Genomic DNA, 19,636 nt, shown 5'->3' with positions numbered 1-19,636 from the left:
TGCAGCCATCTATAGTGTTAGCCCTCACTTTGTAGACTGTAATGGCATGCACTCCCTGCCATAGCTCGCGTATATCAGTCTCTGTCTCTAGCCTCCTCTGGATTTGCCACTTTGTTTCCTGATCCCTGGCCTTAAATGCCATTATTCTCGCACTCAGCAGGTTGCAGATTCTCTGATTCATCCAGGGCCTCTGGTTGCGGAACACCCGGTATGTGTGCACTAGCACACACTCATCCACACAGGTCTTGATGGTCGTTGACACCTGTTGCATATTCATTCAAGTCCGTTGATATGATCAGTTCTTGAATATGTTCCAGACCATTGTTTGAAAGCGGTCCTGCAGGTGCTCCTACGCCTCCCTCACCACACTTTCACCATCTTCACTACTGGTGCTGTGGTCTTCAGCCTCTGTTTTTTTGCTGGGAGTAGAACAGCCAGGTGATCAGACTTGCCCAAGTGCAGTCGTGGTATGGCTTGGTATGTGTTCTTCATGGCAGTGTAGCAGTGATTGAGTGTGTTGTTTCCCCTGGTCTGGCATGTAACATGTTGGTGGTAGTTTGTCACAGATTTCTTCAGGTTTGCTTGATTGAAGTCTCCCAAAATGGTCAGGAAGGCATCCGGAAGTGCTGTGTTTATCACAATGCTCAGTCCCTCCAGTGCTAGCCTGGGGAAAAATGTACACTGCAACCAGGATGATCGTGGTGAACTCCTTTGGAAGGTAGAATGGGCGACATTTGATCACCAGATGTTCCAGGTTGGGAGTCCAGAACTGGGACATGACCATCACGACTGTATACTGCCTCCCCTGGTTTTTCCAGATGCCGGTGTTCGATCAACACCATGACCAGAATGTTGGCGTTAAACCATGTTTCTGGAGAGCATCATGCAACACTCCCTGGTGACTCTCTGATGTTGAAGTCAGGCTTGGTGTTCATCAAGTCATCAAGAGACTATATATGCTGGAATTTTAAGCCATTCACAATCTGCTGGAGGAACCCAATGGGTCATCAGTGGGAGAAAAAGAACGATCACTATTATGAGCTGGAAATCTTCATTAGGACTGAGGAAAGTGTAGAGGAGCAGCATATAGAGAACAGGGTGGTGTTGATAGCCTTGAAGCACATTAAGATGGACAATTTTCCAGTGTCTGCATCCTTGGGTATTGTTGAATGTGAGGGTACAAATTGCAGAGGTGCTTGCAGCATTATTTACAACATCTTTCGGTTTGGGTGAAATGCCAGTAGGATGGCTTGAAAGGGCAGCAAGGACAAATCAGCGATTATAGCAGGCCAGCAGTGAATAAATTCTGGAGGGGATTCTGAGGGACAATACTTACCAGCATTTTGAGAGGCAGGGAATGATTGGAGGTAGTCAGCATGGCTTTGGTTTTGTGCATGGGTGACCCAAGGATTCAGATGCATAGTTCTCTAAATGTGGCAACTCAGGTGGGCAGGGTGGCAATAAAAGTGTTTTGGTATGTTAACCTTCATTAAGTGAGATGAGACGATCAAAAGTTGGGACCTCATGATTCAGCTACAGAAGGCATTGCTGTGGCCTTGTAGAGTGTTGGTCACCCAACTATAGGAACTGTTACAAGATCAAACCAGCAACAACAAAGAAGGCATATCACACAGAGGTAAAGATGAACAATTACTTTATTAACAAAACTTCACCTTCAAACTTTAATTCAAAAATCTTTAATTTTAAAATGTTTTAAAAATTGACAGTTTGCCTTAGAAAGACAAGGTGAAGGAAGACTGCTGAGAGAGTGGGAGACAGACTGAGCATATGCAGAAAATTATCTAAAAATTTCTGGACTTGGATGATAAACCACTACTGAGGCTGTTGTGGAGTGGAAGAAGGCCCAGAGCATGAGTCATGGTCTGGAGGACAGTTTAGAATGTTGGGATTTTAAAAAGGATGAACATTCCGAAGACAGCCAGAAGCATCTAGACCAAGCCAGTGGTTCCTCTCTCTGCAAACAACACAAGACAACTTTGAATTTCATACTCTCTCTCTCAAAGATCTTTTAGCTTCAGTTTACCAAACAAACTGAATTTTGTTTATGATCTTTGCTTCAGTTGAGATTGAAGTTTTGTGAGTCTTTTGTGTTTTGTGTTTGTTTTGTGTTTAAGTTTTTCTGTGGGCTGGTTGGAAAAAGAACTTAGACTTTAATTGTATATGTTATATTTAGGCTGGGAAATTTATTAGTTTTACACTGTTGTAGAAATTTACATAGTAACCAGTGGGCATTGTTATAAAAGGGGGGGATTTTGAATTAAAGTTTGAAGGTGAATTTTTGTTAATAAAGTAATTGTTCATTTTTATCCCTGTGTGATATGCCTTCTTTGTGGTTGCTGGTTTGGTCTTGTAACATAATTTGCGGGCATCGTCCAGGATCAAACCAATTTGGAAGCTCTAGGGGCGATTGACTTGTGCTTAGTTATCAGTCATCTGAGTTTGACTCAACCTCCAGCTTGAAATTAAAAATAAATGGTGAGAGTATAAATCACCACCAGAAAAATCAGCAACTATGAATATTGACCGGTTTATAGCGAACCCTTCAGTGGTGAATTTAAAATAGTTAAAAAGTCAGAATTGATGGTTGTAGTTGGCAAGTTAAAACTTCTTACAGTAGGAACTGGGATGAAAAAAAAGGAAGTTGCCTGAAAGATTGTTAAGCACCATGTAGGAAAGGGGATATTTGAAGAAGCTGCATTAGAACAGTTTCCAAAGGAGAAAACTTCAGAGGAAGTAAAGTTGGCTTTGAGAAAACTAAAGTTAGAGGAAAAAAGAGAGGCAGAAAGGAAAGCTGAACGGGAAGCAGTAAAGCAGGCAGAAATGGAGGAAAGAGCAGCTGCAAGGGAGGAGAGAAAAGCCGCAAGGGAGGAGAGAGAGAAAGAATGGAAACATGAGCTAGAACTAACTAAATTGGAATAGACCCTAACCCAAGGAGAGGGAGAAGCCCAAAACCTATGTGCTGGTCAGGAGGAGAGGTTTCTTGTTAGTAGAGAAGTGAGGTTAGTTCCTCCATTTGAGGAAGCTGAAATAGACCAGTATTTTCAGAATTTTGAGAAAGTAGCTGTAAATTTAAATTGGCCATCAGACCAGTGGTCACTCCTGTTACAAAGTGTTCTTAAAGGGAAAGCCCAACAGGTGTACTCGTGTCTCACTGTACAACAAGCAGCTGATTACGAATTTGTAAAGCAGGCTATACTCTGATCTTATGAACTAGTTCCAGAGGCTTATAGACAAAACTTCAGCAGTTCAAAAAAAATTAGCAACCCAATCTTACCTGGATTTTGCTTATAGGAAGGTTGTGTGTTTTGATCTGTGATGTGTCACAATGAAAGTAGAAAATAACTTTGATTTATTGAGGGAAATCATTCTGATTGAGGAGATTAAAAATTGTGTTACTGACGATATTCAAGTGTACTTGGCAGAGAAAATTATAAAAACTTGGCAAGAATTGGCTAAATTCACAGAGGAATATGCTTTAACCTACAAGTCTAAGTGGACATCAGGGAAAACCTTTCAAAGGAATACTGCTGATAATCCAAGTAGAGTAGAAAGAAAATCTAGAAGTGAGGTTAAAGGAAGAGAGGAAGAGAAATGGGTGAAGAAAAAATTTTCTAGTGTTATTTGCCACTATTGTAAGAACCCAGGACACATAATAGCAAATTGTCCTGTACTGAAAAGGAAGAAAGAGAAAGGGGTGGTATCAACTGCCTGTGTTCAGAGTGAGAAAGTTAGGGATATTTTTAAACCATTCATGACTGAAGGTTTCATTTTGATTAAAGAAGGATCCAATCAAGTGCCAGTTAAAATCCTGCAGGATACTGGAGAAGCCCAATCACTTGTATGAAGCAAAGTTTTGAATTTTGGTGAGGAGACCAATACTGGAGATGTGAATTTAATTAAAGGCATTGGTGGTGAAGCAGAGCCTATAACTTTGCATAGAATAGCGATGAAATCAGACCTAGTTAATGGCCCAGTTACGATAGAGATAAGATCAAGTCTTCTGGTGGATGGAATTTCTCTTTTGTTAGGGAATGATTTAGCAGAGGATAAAGTCATACCTGCGGTGAAAGCTCATTGGTTTATGAGTCTGAAAAGGATTTGGAAATCTACCCTGCGTGTGCCATTACTAGAACCATGTCTAGAAAAAAGGGAGAGGTAGGAAGTTCTGTGATGATCCTGTAGTGGAGGCAAGCATTGAGGACAAACCTAAGGATCCAGCTTTGCTGTTGTCAAGAGAAGAATTAATAGCTAGACAAAAGCATGATTCTGATCTTGCTGGGATAAGAGATAAGATTCTGTCTAACCAGGAAACTGAAACTGTGCCAGTAGGTTACTATGTTCAAGATGGAATATTGATGAGAAATTGGAGACCACAAGTGATTCCTGCAGTGAAAACTGGGCAGTAGTAAGGCAGGTTGTAATTCCCAAAACTTACAAGAATTAAATATTAAAGTTGGCTCATAGTACACCTTTAGGAGGTCATCTTGGAGTGAAGAAGACGGTAGAAAAGATAAGGAAACAGTTTTACTGGCCGAAATTAAGAAAGGATATTGTGAACTTTAGTAGAACCTGTCACATGTCAACTGGTGGGTAAGCCTAATCAAGGACCACCAGTGGCACCTTTACAACTTATCCCTGCTTTTGGGGAGCCCTTCTCAAAAGTGACAGTGGATTGTGTTAGCCAATTGCCAAAAACCAAAGCAGGAAATGAATAGTTGTTAACACTCATGTGCACAGCTTCAAGGCTTCCAGAGGCTATTCCCTTGAGAAACATTAAAGCGAAGATGATTGTGAAGGCTATGCTAAAATTTTTTACACTGTTTGGCCTACCAAGGGAAATTCAATCAGACTACCAACAGGTGGTGTATGAATTTGGAGCCCATCAAATTGTGTCGTCTGCCTATCATCCTGAAAGTCAAAGGGCTTTGGAAAGGTTCCATTTAACTGTGAAAAATATGACGAAGGCTTATTGCATGGAAAATAATAAGGATTAGGATGAAGGAATCCATTTGTTATTGTTTGCTGTTAGAGAGGCAACTCAGGAGTCTCTTTAGTCCATTTGAGTTGGTGTTTGGTCATGAAGTCAGGGGTCCATTACTATTGTTAAAGGAACAGTGGATACATAATGATATACAATCAAATCTGTTGGATTATATTTTCAAATTTAAAAACAGATAACATCAAGCTTGCAAGGTGGCAAGGAAAAATTTAAAAACTGCTCAGGGAAAAATGAAAATTCAGTATGATCAAAAAGCAAAAATTAGGGACATTAAACCTGGCAACAAAGTATTGGTTTTGTTTCCAATGCAGTCAAACCCTTTGAGAGCTCAGTTTTCAGGACCATATAAAATGAAATCAAAAATTAACCAGGTCATCTATGTCATTGAGATGCCTGATCGTCGACACAGGTCTGTCATGTGAACATGCTTAAACCTTACTTTGAGAAAGTGACTGAGGAGGAGACTAGGATTCCAACCAAGGTGCTAATTATAGAGGAAAGTAAGGAGAAGATAAGTTTTGTGGAAGGTCATGGAGCCCAGAAAGTGATAAGCCCCAGGCTGGAAAATTCTACAGTTTTGCAAAACTTAGACACCAAGTTAATGCAATTGACTAAATCAGAAAGGGAAGAAATGAAGACATTACTTATGAAATGTAAGGATATATTCCCAGATATTCCTAGAAGAACTACTGTGGCTTATCATGACGTGGAGGTCAGTGATGCTAAGCTTATTAAGCAGCATCCTTACCAAGTTAATCAGGAAAAGAGCAGATTGTTGGATTAAGAGGTGGATTATATGCTCAAAAATGACATCATCTGAAAATCAAGTTCAAATTGGAGTTCACCCTGTATTCTAGTGCCTAAACCAGATGGCTCAATTAGGTTTTGTACAGATTATTGAAAGGTAAACATGGTGACAAAGACTGATGCATTCCCTACTCCCAGAATAGATTATTGTATAGATAAGGTGGGGACAACTAAATTTCTTACAAAGATTGATCTCTTAAAAGGATACTGGTGTGTTCCTTTGACAGAGAAAGGCAGAGAGATTTCTGCATTTGTTAGACCTTCAGGATTGTATGAGTATAATGTTATGCCTTTCGGGATGAAATAGGCACCTGGCACATTTCAGAGATTGATTAATGCAGTAATTCAGGGTTTAGAGCATACAGGAGCCTATATCGATGATTTAGTAATTAGTACAGATACATGGGAAGAACACATGCTTGAATTAGAGCAGTTATTTCAGAGACTGGTGGAAGCACACCTCACAGTGAATTTGCACAAGAGTGAGTATGGACATGCCACTGTAATTTATCTGGGTTATGTGGTAGGACAGGGACAGGTGGCACCGGTTGGAGCGAAAGTATTGGCTATCACTGTGTTCCCTATCGCCAGTAATAAGAAAGCTCTTCGGAGATTTCTAGGTATGATTGGCTACTATCGTAGATTTTGTAAAAACTTTGCAGAAATTGCACTCCCATTAACAAAACTACTTGCAAAGAAAGAAAAAAATTATCTGGTCAGATGCATGCCAGGAAGCGTTTCTGAAGTTAAAAGCCATTTTATGCCATCAACCTGTACTTGTGTCCCCTAACTTTGAAAAGCCATTCTCTTTAGCTGTGGACACCAGTGATAAAGCAGTTGGTGCTGTACTGTTAAAGAAGAAGGATGGAGGTAATGGAGTAGAACATCCTATTTTGTACTTCTCAAAAAAGTACAATGACCATCAACAAAATTATTCAACCATTGAGAAGGAATTATTAGCGCTTGTTTTAGCATTGCAACACTTTGATGTGTGTATTTGTAGTGCTCAAAAACTGTTATATACTGATCATAATCCATTCGTTTTTCTGTTTAAAATGAAAAATAAGAACAGATGGTTATTGAATTGGAGCTTACTATTTCAAGAGTATGATTTAATTATTACACACATAAAGTGGACAGATAATGTATTAGCAGATTGTTTGTCAAGATTTTAATCTGGGTAGATAATCTAATCACATACTTATTGTAAAAAAAATGGAGTGCTCATTTTATTTTATTTATGTAATACTTCCATTAATTATTAAAAATTTGTTCTTGAGGACCAATTTTTTTTTAGCAGGGTAGGTGTTACAGAGTTCTGTGTTATGTATTTGCTATGTGTTGTGTGGGTTTATGTTAAAAAAAATGACAGTTTGCCTCAGAGAGCCAAGGTGAAGGTGGACTGCTGAGAGAGTGGGAGACGGACTGAGTATGTGCAGAAAATGATCTAAAAATTTCTGGACTTGAACGATAAACCATCACTGGGGGTGCTGTGGAGTGGAAGAAGGCCCAGAGCATGAGTCATGGTCTGAGGACAATTTAGAATGTTGGGATTTCAAAAAGGATGAACATTCCGAAGGCAGCCAGAAGGATCCAGACCAAACCAGTTCCTCTCTGCAAGTGACACAAGAAAACAACTTTGAATTTTGTGCTCTCTATCTCTCTCTCAAAGATCTTTTGGCTTCAGTTTACCAAACAAACTGAATTTTGTTTATGATCTTTGCTTCAGTTGAGATCAAAGTTTTGTGAGTCTTGTGTGTTTTGTGTTTGTTTTGTGTCTAAGTTTTTCTGTGGGCTGGCTGGCAGCTTAGACTTTGATTACGTATGATATATTTAGGCTGGGGAATTTATTAGTTTTAAACTAATAATTTACATAGTAACCAGTGGGCATTGTTATTAAAGGGGGATTTTGAATTAAAGTATGAAGGTAAATTTTTGTTAATAAAGTAATTGTTCATCTTTACCCCTGTGTGATATGCCTACTTTGTGGTAGCTGGTTTGATCTTGTAACACTTTGTAAAATATGTCTGATCCTCCTGCTTTACCATGAAGTGACTCCAGAACGATAAGTTCTTCAAAGATGCTAAAATTATCAATTCCTCATAAAAATGCTTAACTGGGATACATCACATATCAGAATCAGAATTGGTATCAGAATTTATTGTCATGAACAAGTCATAAAGTTTTGTTTTTTTGCGGCAGTGCCATAGTGTAAACATTCACATAATAAAACATCATACAACAATAAATATTTTTAAAAATTATAATATTAGTACACAAAAAGTAAGGCATTGTCTTTGGTTCATTGATTATTCAGGAATCTGATGGCAGCGGGGAAGAAGCTGTCCTTGTGCCACTGAGTGTTCGTCGTTAGGTTCCTGTACCTCCTTCCCAATGGTAGCAGAGTGAAGAGGGCATGGCCTGGGTGGTGAGGGTCTTTGAGGATAGAGGCTTCTTTTTAAGAGACTGGCTCATGTAAATATCCTTGATGGATTGAAGTCTGGTGCCTGTGATGTCACAGGTCGAGTTAACAATCCTCTGGAGTTATTTTCTTGCCCTGAGATTTGGCGCCTCCATATTTGTCAGTGATGTAACCAACCATGGCACACCTGTAGAAGCTTTCGAGAGTCTTCGGTGACATTCCAAATTTCATCAAATACCTCACAAAGAATAATCACTGGCGAGCCTTCTTCATGATTGTATCAACATGGAGGTTCCAGGATGAATCCTCGAAGATGTTGACAGCCAGGAATTTTGACCATCTCCACTACTGAGCCCTTGATGAGGAATCTGCTGAGATCTGTCGAATCCTAAGGTGAAATAAAGTCAACACTCTGAGGTAGAGTTCAAATAGGCTCAGTCTTTATTCCACCATTACTGTCTCTTACGCCCACTCATGATTCTGTGCAACATGCCAGCCATTACAATCGATAACCAATCTATGTTATTCTGCAAGGCATTATTGTTGATAACCAAACTATATTATTTATCTTCTTTGGCTTGGCTTCGCGGACGAAGATTTATGGAGGGGGTAAAAGTCCACGTCAGCTGCAGGCTCGTTTGTGGCTGACAAGTTCGATGTGGGACAGGCAGACATGGTTGCAACGGCTGCAGGGGAAAATTGGTTGGTTGGGGTTGGGTGTTGGGTTTTTCCTCCTTTGCCTTTTGTCAGTGAGGTGGGCTCTGCAGTCTTCTTCAAAGGAGGTTGCTGCCCGCCAAACTGTGAGGCGCCAAGATGCACGGTTTGAGGCGAGATCAGCCCACTGGCGGTGGTCAATGTGGCAGGCACCAAGAGATTTCTTTAGGCAGTCCTTGTACCTTTTCTTTGGTGCACCTCTGTCACGGTGGCCAGTGGAGAGCTCGCCATATAACACGATCTTGGGAAGGCGATGGTCCTCCATTCTGGAGACGTGACCCATCCAGCGCAGCTGGATCTTCAGCAGCGTGGACTCGATGCTGTCGACCTCTGCCATCTCGACTACTACACTATATCCCTCCCTTATCAAATAAAAGGATCATCAAATAAATTAATAATACTAAAACTACTTTTAAAACAGTCAACTTTCGATACTGATTATTTTCAATACCAGTATCAACTTCAATTTCCAAATCACATATTTTCCTGAATGATTTGCAAAAGACAGATTTCCAAACCATAAAATACAAAGTTACTACAAAGTTCTCCACACTAATACATTATGAAGTCTTGAAATCTCCGAGGTTGTTGTCGCTGATGTTGTGGTCTCTCCTGGTGTTGTCCGGCTTGCTTCTGGACTGCTGACCTCAATGTCCTGCTCAGTTTGTCTATCACTTTGCTGCTGGTTTCCAGTAGTTTCTCATTCCAGCTGGTGCATTCCAGGTCCATCAAGCTGGTTATCTCCATTCTGCTCTTTCGCAGTTTTGTCTGGAGGTGACATCACTGGAGCGTTGCAACGATAATACATTTTCACATGTGATGTGTTTCTGTCATAAGTAACACCTTCTGGGGACAGAACCGTCAACTGATTTCCCTCTCTGGACACTACAATATATGGCTGGGGAACAAACGGTGAGTCCATTTTATTCTGACTTTCTTTCCTCACCAGTACCACATCCCCTGGCGTTCCATCTGAAGGTCTGACATTCCTTTTCATGTCCGCATGCAGTTTTGTTGCCCCCTTTTCTTTCAGCATCGTGGTCTTCACTTCATGGTCATTCACTACGTTAACAACTAGAGATAGTTTGGTTCTGATCTTTCTTCTGAATAAGAGTTCTTCTGGACTCTTTCCTGTGGTACTATGTGGTGTCACTCTGTATGCTGCTACGTAGGTCAAAAGTTTCTTTCCAATCCTTGCCTTCTTCTTGAGCAATTCTCATTATTTTCTCCAGTGACTGATTCTGATGTTCAACTTCTCCATTCGCCTGTGGTCACTTTGGTATAACTTTGTGGTGGTGCACACCAATGATTCTCAAGAATTCTTGGAATATCTCTGATATGAATTGAGGACCATTGTTTGAATGCAAAGTCACTGGTAAGCCATGTCTGGCAAAGATCTCTCTCAGTGCTGCTATAGTCTTTTCTGCTGTTATTGATTTCATTTTGACGTACTCATAATACCTGCTGTAATAGTCGACAACCACCATAATCGACTCTCCAGTTGGGAATAAGCCCAAGACGTCTTACAGCAATATCCTCCCGTGGTCCTGCTGGGAGCAGTGTGCTTCGTATCAGTTCAGGCAGGTTAGGTCTGCTCGTCACCGGTCACCCATGACACGATTTCACATATTTTTGCACATCTTTTTCCATTCCTGGCCACCAAACCTTTGGTTTTGTTTTGTCCCAACAACTCCTAAATATCCCTCGTGAGCCAGTGCTATCATCCTCCCTCTCAATTTAAGAGGAATGACATATCTGTTTCCCCTGAGTACACATCTTCCAATTGTGCACCATTCTTTGGTGGCTGCATAGGTTTTGTTTTGACAGCGGTTCCAGTCACCACTGTTGATCTGATCCCTAATGTCCATCAGTTCTGAGTCCATACATGATTCCTCCACGATCTCCCTGGTTTATACTGCTCGTGGTGTAGCATTCACCGCAACGAATCTCAAAAATCATTCAGCCTCCATCTCAAGTGTTGAGTGCTTTACCCCATCATTTATCAGCAACTTTGATAATGAATCAGCAATATTGTTTTTCCCTGTTATGTAAATAACCCTGTAGCATTATAGTTTTAATCTCAGGATCCATTTTTCAATTCTAGCACACGCCTTCGATCTTGAAGAATAAATTGCTTCCAATGGTCTGCGATCAGTTAAGAGCTGGAACTCTATGGCATATAGATAAGCATGGAAATGTTTGCAGTCCCATACGAATCCCAGGGCCTCCTTCTCTGTCTGTAAATAACGTCTTCAACATCAGTAGGTGACTTGCTCACATATGCATCCACCCTCCATTGTTCTCCTTGCTTCTGAACTAGGACTGCTCCTAGTCCCATTGGGCTAGCTAGCATCAGCTATGACTTGTGTTTGAGCCTTTGGATCAAAATATCCCAATGTATGTGCACTCATCAGGCTTCTTTTCAATTTCCGAAATGCCTTCCTTTGGTCGGGTCCGAGCACAAAGTGAGCATTTTTCCTTGTGGTTCTACAATAGTTTCTAGATTTCGTATGAACCTGGCACAAAAGTTCACTAGGCCCAGAAAGCTCCTCACTTCTGTTGCATTCCTTGGTTCTTGAATCTCTGCAACTGCCTTGATTTTATCTTCAGTTGGATTGATACCTTCACTAGTCAGTCTGTGACCCATGAACATCATCTCGGATACACCCAGCAAACATTTGTCTGCATTCACTGTCAATCCAGCATCTCTCAACTGGACTAATGTCTATCTAAGTCTTTCATCTCTGGAACAGTGTTTACACCAAATAGTAACCTCTTGTATCTAAACAATCCACAATGTGTGACGAATGTAGTGATTTTTCTTGACTCTGGCTCTAGTTCTAGCTGGTGGAAACCCCATTTCAAATCCAACTTCGAGAAGACTTAGCTTGTCGATAGTTCCTGTAGAACTTCATCCACTGTAGGAATGGTATGCCTTTCCCTCACTACTGCTTTGTTTGCTCTCCTCATATCAATACATAGTCTGATCTCTCCATTGGGTTTCGGGACTACATTGACTGGACTGACCCAAGGTGTTGGTTCCTCCACTGGTTCAATTATGTCGTGTTGGATAAGTTGGTGTATTTTTGCTTCTACTTTCTCCCTCAACCTTCGCATCTCCAATCACTATTGGCACCTTTGCATTTGCATGTTTATTGTTAATGACAAAAGCATATCTTATGTCAGTTTGTTTTTCCTTATTGTCATCACGTGTACATTCACATACACATGGACCATTTTCAAAGTGACGTACATTTTGTTCACCCCTCGGCCTATGTCCACCTCTCGTCCCCTTCTTCCTCCACAATTACTTGTATGTCCAGGTTCACATCTTGCTGGCGGTGGGGCTCTGCATTTCTTAGCAAAATGGCCCTTTCTACCACAGTTTCTGCACACTTGACCCTCAGCCGAACAGCACAAATCCTTGCCAAAATGTCCGATATTGCCACATTGGTAACATTCACGACGTTCTGAATAATGAGTGTGTTTACCATGTTCCTGTCTTTTGCCTGTGGCGGTAAATATCTTATGAACTTGACCAGAAACTGCGCCATCACAGCTGGGGGACCATCCAATTTCATAATATGAAACTGAGTTTCTACTGCTTCAAATGATTCTGCTATTGTCAATGTTTCTGCCAATGTGAGTGTTGCACCTTTCTCCAACAACTTGCATCTCAAGTGGTTTGATGTACAACTTTGTACCACCTGATCTCGAATCTGGTTTTCCAAATCTGCTCCATAATTGCAACCTTCGGCCGCCTTCCTGAGTAATGTGACTAATTGAGCAATGGTTTCCATCTGTTTGATCTGTCAAAAGACATGGCGTTGGAATGTGGTATTTGATTCCACAACAAAATACTTTTTCAAGGCGTCTACAGCCCTGTTATAGACGGCTTTGTTCCCTGTGTTGGCCAATGTCTTGAAAATCTCCCGCACTGCAGCACCAGCAGTATACAAGTGTAGAGCCCTCCTCCATGTGAGCTCTGCCGGCGTTGCCCCATTGACAAACAGTACCAAGCTGTCAGCATATGAATTAAACTTCTCATACCAAGCCACCCAGCGAGCACTAACTATGCTTGCTTCTCCAGTCGGGTTGAGTGGAGACAAACCTTTAATTTCTGTGGCTTCATTTCCTGAAAATGCCATATTTTCTCTTGTGTAGCACAATAACAAGAATCTCAGTTCATCCCTGTCACCAATGTCGAATCCTGAGGTCAAATAAAGTCAACACTCTGAGGTAGAGTTCAAATAGGCTCAGTCTTTATTCCACCATTACTGTCTCTTACGCCCACTCATGATTCTGTGCAACATGCCAGCCATTACAATCGATAACCAATCTATGTTATCTTGCAAGGCATTATAGTCGATAATCAAACTATATTATTTATCACTTCTACACTACAATATTATGTTCCCCTAATGTCAGCAGATTTTTTCTAAGCTAAAGAAAAGAAAGTGCAGGTATGGACAAGGTCTTTCAGTTGCTCAGATACATCATGAGAGATTTCTTTGGTGCTTCATGTAACTGTGTGTGCTTTGACAGAGCTATTTTGACTACTTTTTGATCCACTATCAATGACTCAAAAGACTGAAGTTGAGCAAAACTGATAAGCTTTTATTCACAATAGAATGAAGGCACGTCCATGCTGGTCGACTGTCCTGAACTGGGGAGGATGCTGAGGAACAGTCTCCTTTATTCAGGAGGCTATGGGAGGAACCACCGGTACAGTCAACCATTGGGTGTGCCCAGACAGATAAAGATACATACAGTAGTTTACCATTCATTTCCTTTGATTTTTTTTTTATCACCAAGGCATTTTGCAAATATTTGGAGACAAATTTCTTCTCCATCAGAGAAAAACTTCCATTTCTTGGCCAATGCTAAAGCAATTTCAGAGGACAATTCTGTCATCTCCAAACTTTCACAGCTTCTTTCTTTTTCTTTTTAACATTTTTAAATTGATTTTAATAAAGAACTTATACAAACAAAAAGGATACAATTCAATAAGATGATATGGACAGTTACATAAACTAAATAAGATATTCAGTATATCACTAACATACATAAATTGTTAAATCATATCCTTAATTCATATTCTAAATAGTATATTCTTTTTTAGATAAAACCTCTAATAATACAAAAAAAAGAAAGAAAAAATAGTAAAGGAGAAAAACTCAAGTCCTTTACCTAACTGCACTGCCAGATGCTATATATGACTAGTATTAAAGGAAAAATGAAGGAAAAAAAAATAATATAAGGAACATGGGAAAGATACAAGTCAAACAATAAAATTAATTTAGAATAAAATTATAAACTAAAATAGTGTGTCATAAATGACCCCCCATAACTTCTACAAACATGTCTGAATTATTAATTAAATTACAGATCTTTTCCATATTCAAGCAGGACATGATGTCACACAAGCACTGATCAAGAGGAGGTGGGGCAGCATCCTTCTATTTATGTAAAATTGCACACCTCACTAATAGAGAAGCAAAAGAAATTGTACGACTCTGAACCAGAGATAAAGAACTTCTTTTCACAAATTCATTTGTCTTCTTTTGACTTCTTCCTTTTTCTTTATCACATATTCTTTCTGTAACTCAGACGCAAGTACTAGATTCAGTTTTCCTTCTATTTCACTCTGATGTTGTGTTTTATAGTGTCTATTAAGATCATGTCTTCTATTATGTGAGAAATTGTTTTCACACAGAGTTTACCTGGGCCCGACTCGGGCGCAGTACCTGTAGTCTGTGTGTTTCTTACTTCAACCACAGTGTGTACAGAGTTTTGTGATTTACTTATTACTTTTTGCACAAAATAATAAAATCACTAAAATAATTGCTAAGTTTTAGATTTATTCTCAGTAAAACCCATTTCTAGCTTTAAGCTACTTGAATTCCTGTTATAGAATTTTTTCCTATAAATCGGTTTTTGGTTAATATTTTTTGTAAGAGTAGGGTTATGTATCCAGAGGACCCCAAAACCCAGCAGCAATGGAAATTCACCAAGACAAATGGTTACTTAAACAAAAGTTGCTTTTAATTTTCTTTAAACATAAAAACAGGATCAAACTTTAACTTATTACTATTAACTTAACCTAACTTAACTCACTTCTAATTCTAAGCGCATGTGTATGTAATGTATGTGTAAGTTTAGAAAAGTTCTTTGATTCACAGTACAAACTCACTTCTCACTTCTTCAAGTTCACTGGTTGCAGTTCTTTAATTGTACACAGAATTTAACATTTATGAATTTTCACCAGGCTCTGGTGAAAAGGTAAATGGTTACCGCTCGGGAAGGTTTCAGAGAGGGATTTATTGGTTTCAGAGAGAGATTTGTTGCTTGTTGGACACACACAAACTGATTTCCTCCAATCAGCCACTTCAGTGTCTTGCCGAAGAAACTTGCCCCATCATGGGTTTCCAAATGATAACCTTTTCTTCCAGGTCACCACAGAATTCCTCTTGTTTCCCTTATTTCAGGAAAAACACTCTAGCCAGCCATTTCCTCTTGTAAGGACTACAAGGGTTTTCAACAGGCTGAACTTAGAACTCACAATCCATTTTCAAAATGGGGTTTCAACAAGCTTCCAGCTTGCCATGACTGCAGAACTCTCCAACTGAATTCTCTCTCTCTCTCTCTCTCTCTCTCTCTCTCTCTATCTATCTATCTATCTATCTATCTATCTATCTCTCCCCCTCTAAAAGAAATCCTCTTTGGTTCTTTCCTCTCTCTGATTGTAAAAGCCAGACCTTCTTGCAGGTCTCCAAACCCAACCTTTGAAAGATCTTATCAGCACTTGACCCCGGACTCTTCCATTTGCACCTGCTTTTGAAAATTCCTTTCAAAACAGTCCCATTGACTTTTGCAAAGACACTGGTGCCTGAATGACTGGCTTTAGCCAAGCTCTTGCATTTTAAATGAGATGTGAAGTGTTACTCTGTTTGAACTGTCCATAATCTATCTCTTTTAACGGCATATTAAATTATAATATATTAATATATAATGTAAAATATAATATACCCCGTAACAGTAGGCTTACTTTATTATTATCACTGGGGTGCAATGCTCCACTTCTAACCATCCAATGCGACATAGGTTGGCCATCCCTGTCTGAGAGTGTAGGAGGATAAGGGGTGACCTTATAGTGTGTATAAAATCATGAGGGGCCTGGATAAAGTGAATGTCACACTCTATTTCAAAGGGAAGGCATTTCTAGAAGTAAAGGTTTAGGATGAGAGGGGACAGATTTGAGATAGACCTGAGGTACAATATTTTCACTCATTTGTTCATCCATATCTGGAGTAAGCTGCCAAAATAAACTGTAGAAGCAGTTATAATTTCAATGTTCAAAAGATAGTTGGGCAGATATATGGGCAGAATGACCTTAGAAGGATAAGGACCAAAAGCAGGAAAATGGGATGCCCAAAATTTGAACTTGGTTGGCATGGACAAAATGTGCCAAAGGCCCTGTTGTGTGTTGTATCCAGGAAGCTTCATAGAATACTAGACTTCTAAGAGGGACCTATTACTAGTACTTCATATGCAAACAATGCTGATAATACATATGCCCTTTAGCAAATAATACTATTGCAAGTGGGAAGAATATTAATGGATCTAAATGAGAAATATTCTGCATGCAGTCAGTTGGTTGACAATCCTATAGCTTTGCCTTACAACTACAGGGCCCTCCATAATGTTTGGGATAGAGACTTTTTTTTTTCCTTCATTTGCCCCTGTGCTCCACAATTTTCCATTTGTAATCAAACAATTCACATGTAATTAAAGAGCACATTCCAGATTTTATTCAAGGTTAATAGTATACATTTTGGATTAACCCTGTAGAAATTACAGCACTTTTTATACATAGTCTCCTCATTTCAGGGCACCATAATGTTGGGGACATTTGGTTTCACAGGTGTTTGTGAGTACTCAGGTATGCTTAATTGCTTCATTGGTTCAGGTATAAGACTGTTAAGGCTTGCTTCAAAGCTTTTGACCACCTTTGGAGTCAGTAGTTGCTGTTTTTCAACATGAGGACCAGAGTTGTGTCAATGAAAGTCAAAGAAGCCATGATGAGGCTGAAAAAACAATAATAAAACAGGAAGAGAAAGGGCCCCAAACCTTATTATTACCAAAATCAAAGGTTTGGAACATAATTAGGTAAAAAAAATGAGCATACCGGTGAGCTGAAGAATCACAAAGGTATTCCAGAGAAGATCTCCACTGTTGATGACAGAAGAATTCTTATCATCAGGAAGAAAAATCTCCAAACGTATATCTGACAAATCAGGAACGCTTTTCAGGAGGCAGGTGGGGATATTCTCCCACCATTCGAAACGTACAGGGGGTGTTGGCTAATTGGGTCTAAATTGGGCGGCACAGACTTGTGGGGCGAAATGGCCTGTCTATTTAGGTCTGTATTGAATCTGGAGAATTTGCCTGCCTAATTTCCAAATTTTCAATTTTCCGTAAAAAAAAATTAAAACTTAGATTTTGTACATTTTGTGCAACAAAAAAGGAGTGTTGAGGCTAAGCTAGAAATTTGGCACTGGACCTCCAGCATGGTAACCAGAACGTTCAGTAGTGAATTGTACTAGTCTAACAATGTGCTATTGTAGTTCCAAAACCAAATCAGAATTAAAGCTTTTATAGGACAGAGGGAGACTATTCAATCTTTCATGTATGACCCAGCTTTCTGCAGGAGTCAACCAACACTATTCATGCAGCCCTTTTTTTGAAAAGACACTGCTGCACTTTTCCTTAAAAATGCAATAATCTCTGCTCAGCTGTTCCTTGTGGTAAAGCACAGTCCATGTTCCAACAACTTTATGTAAAGGCTTTTCTCCATCTGGCTCATGACCTCATGATGACAACAGTAAATTGATGACTCCCCAAATGGAGGGTGCAGTCTTTTTCAGACACCCTGTTAAAACTTTAATATATTTGCATTGATTGATTTTCACATATCACTTTAAGTAATCCCTGTGATTAGTAAGGGATTGCTAAAAGTAGTATTGTGGGTAGAAAGAAAAAGTTTGAAACCCACTGTTTTAATCATACCTAATTGACTCGTTATGTGCACGGTTTCATATCTCCAACGGAAATGGGCCAATGACAATTTTTCTCAAGCAAATTATTTCAGTAACAATTGGGTCTAGAGCAGTGATTCTCAACCTTCCCTTCCCACTTGCCTACCACCTTAAGCAATCCCTTACTAACCACAGAACACTGATGGCATTGGGATTACTTAAAGTGATATGTGAGTGGAAAGAAAAAGGCTAAGAACTACTGGTTAACAGATATAACAAATTTCTACTGTGGATTATTTTCTCATTGACAAGTCAAAAGACAAATAGATTTTACCCAATTCTCATTTTACTCCAGTTGTTGACAAATTTTAATGAATATTATTATTTCAATTGATTAAATGGAAAACCATCCTGTAGGCCAAATATATTTTAAATGTCCATATACAGGTAATTCTTTTCATACATCCCCATACGAAATGAGCCTTCATGATGCTGGAAGATGAAAATACTTTCATCCTAAATTTGAAATTCTTAATCTTGAGAATCACATCAATTATTTCTACAAACTCAATGACAGGCTGATTTGGAAATGAAATTAAAGGTATTAACATAATTTATTTCAATTTCGTAGGCACTTGTGCATTTCATTGTTTTCAATTCAAAATTATTTCATATTCAAACAATTTCATTCATCAAAAAATCAAAAATGGCAATTCAACACCCCAGCCGGAACTGAGAGATTTTTAGAATTCTGCAAGCATAGATTCTCAAGGTGGGGCGTACACCCCATTGATGGGGCGTGGGAATATTTTGGTGGGGCATGGGACTTAAGAATATTTTAGTGGAGCATAGGAATATTTTGGGAAATAATTAAAAAGTTGCTTTGAAAAAAATAAACTCATTATGTTGGTGTAAAAGATGTGACTTGGCAACACCATCAGTACAACACAATTGTGGTAACTTTCAAGTAAAATCACTTTGTTATTTTTATGTTCATAATGTGTTTTACTTCTTCCGATGTTTCTCTTATTTTAACTGTTGTTATCCTTGGTTAACCTTATAATTATATTTTTTCTGATTATCTCATTGGCGATGAGGATTCCAAATTATCTCAACAATCGTGTCTCCATCCATTCCCCTTCATTTTTTTCATTCAGTAGTGAGTGAGACCTGCATCTGTATATATCTTTGTGCACTAGCATATTGATGGTGGGGGGGGGGGGGGGGTGGTGTGGTCCGCCCTAGGCACAAGCCTGAGGGGGATGCTAAAATAAGAAAAATATAGGGACTCCAGAAAGTCTGGCATAGTTTTGATACCCTCTTTGTGATAAAAAAAATGTCATAAAATGCGCTACTGATTTTTTCATTTATTTTTAGGGTCAGTATACTTCCTTTGATTCGATCATTTCATTTTTCAATTCTACGAGATAAAATATTGATTAATCTGTTTCAGGGAGCTCGCGCTGTTGTATGAATCTGTTTCAGGGAGCTCGCGCTGTTGTATGAATCTGTTTCAGGGAGCTCGCACTGTTGTATGAATCTGTTTCAGGGAGCTCGCGCTGTTGTATGAATCTGTTTCAGGAAGCTCGCGCTGTTGTATATTCAAAATGAGCAGACCAGGCAAGCAAAAGTTTC

The sequence above is a fragment of the Narcine bancroftii genome, chromosome 4, assembly GCF_036971445.1.
Source record: "Narcine bancroftii isolate sNarBan1 chromosome 4, sNarBan1.hap1, whole genome shotgun sequence".
In the NCBI taxonomy this organism is placed as follows: domain Eukaryota; kingdom Metazoa; phylum Chordata; class Chondrichthyes; order Torpediniformes; family Narcinidae; genus Narcine; species Narcine bancroftii.
This window is presented reverse-complemented; position numbering follows the sequence as displayed.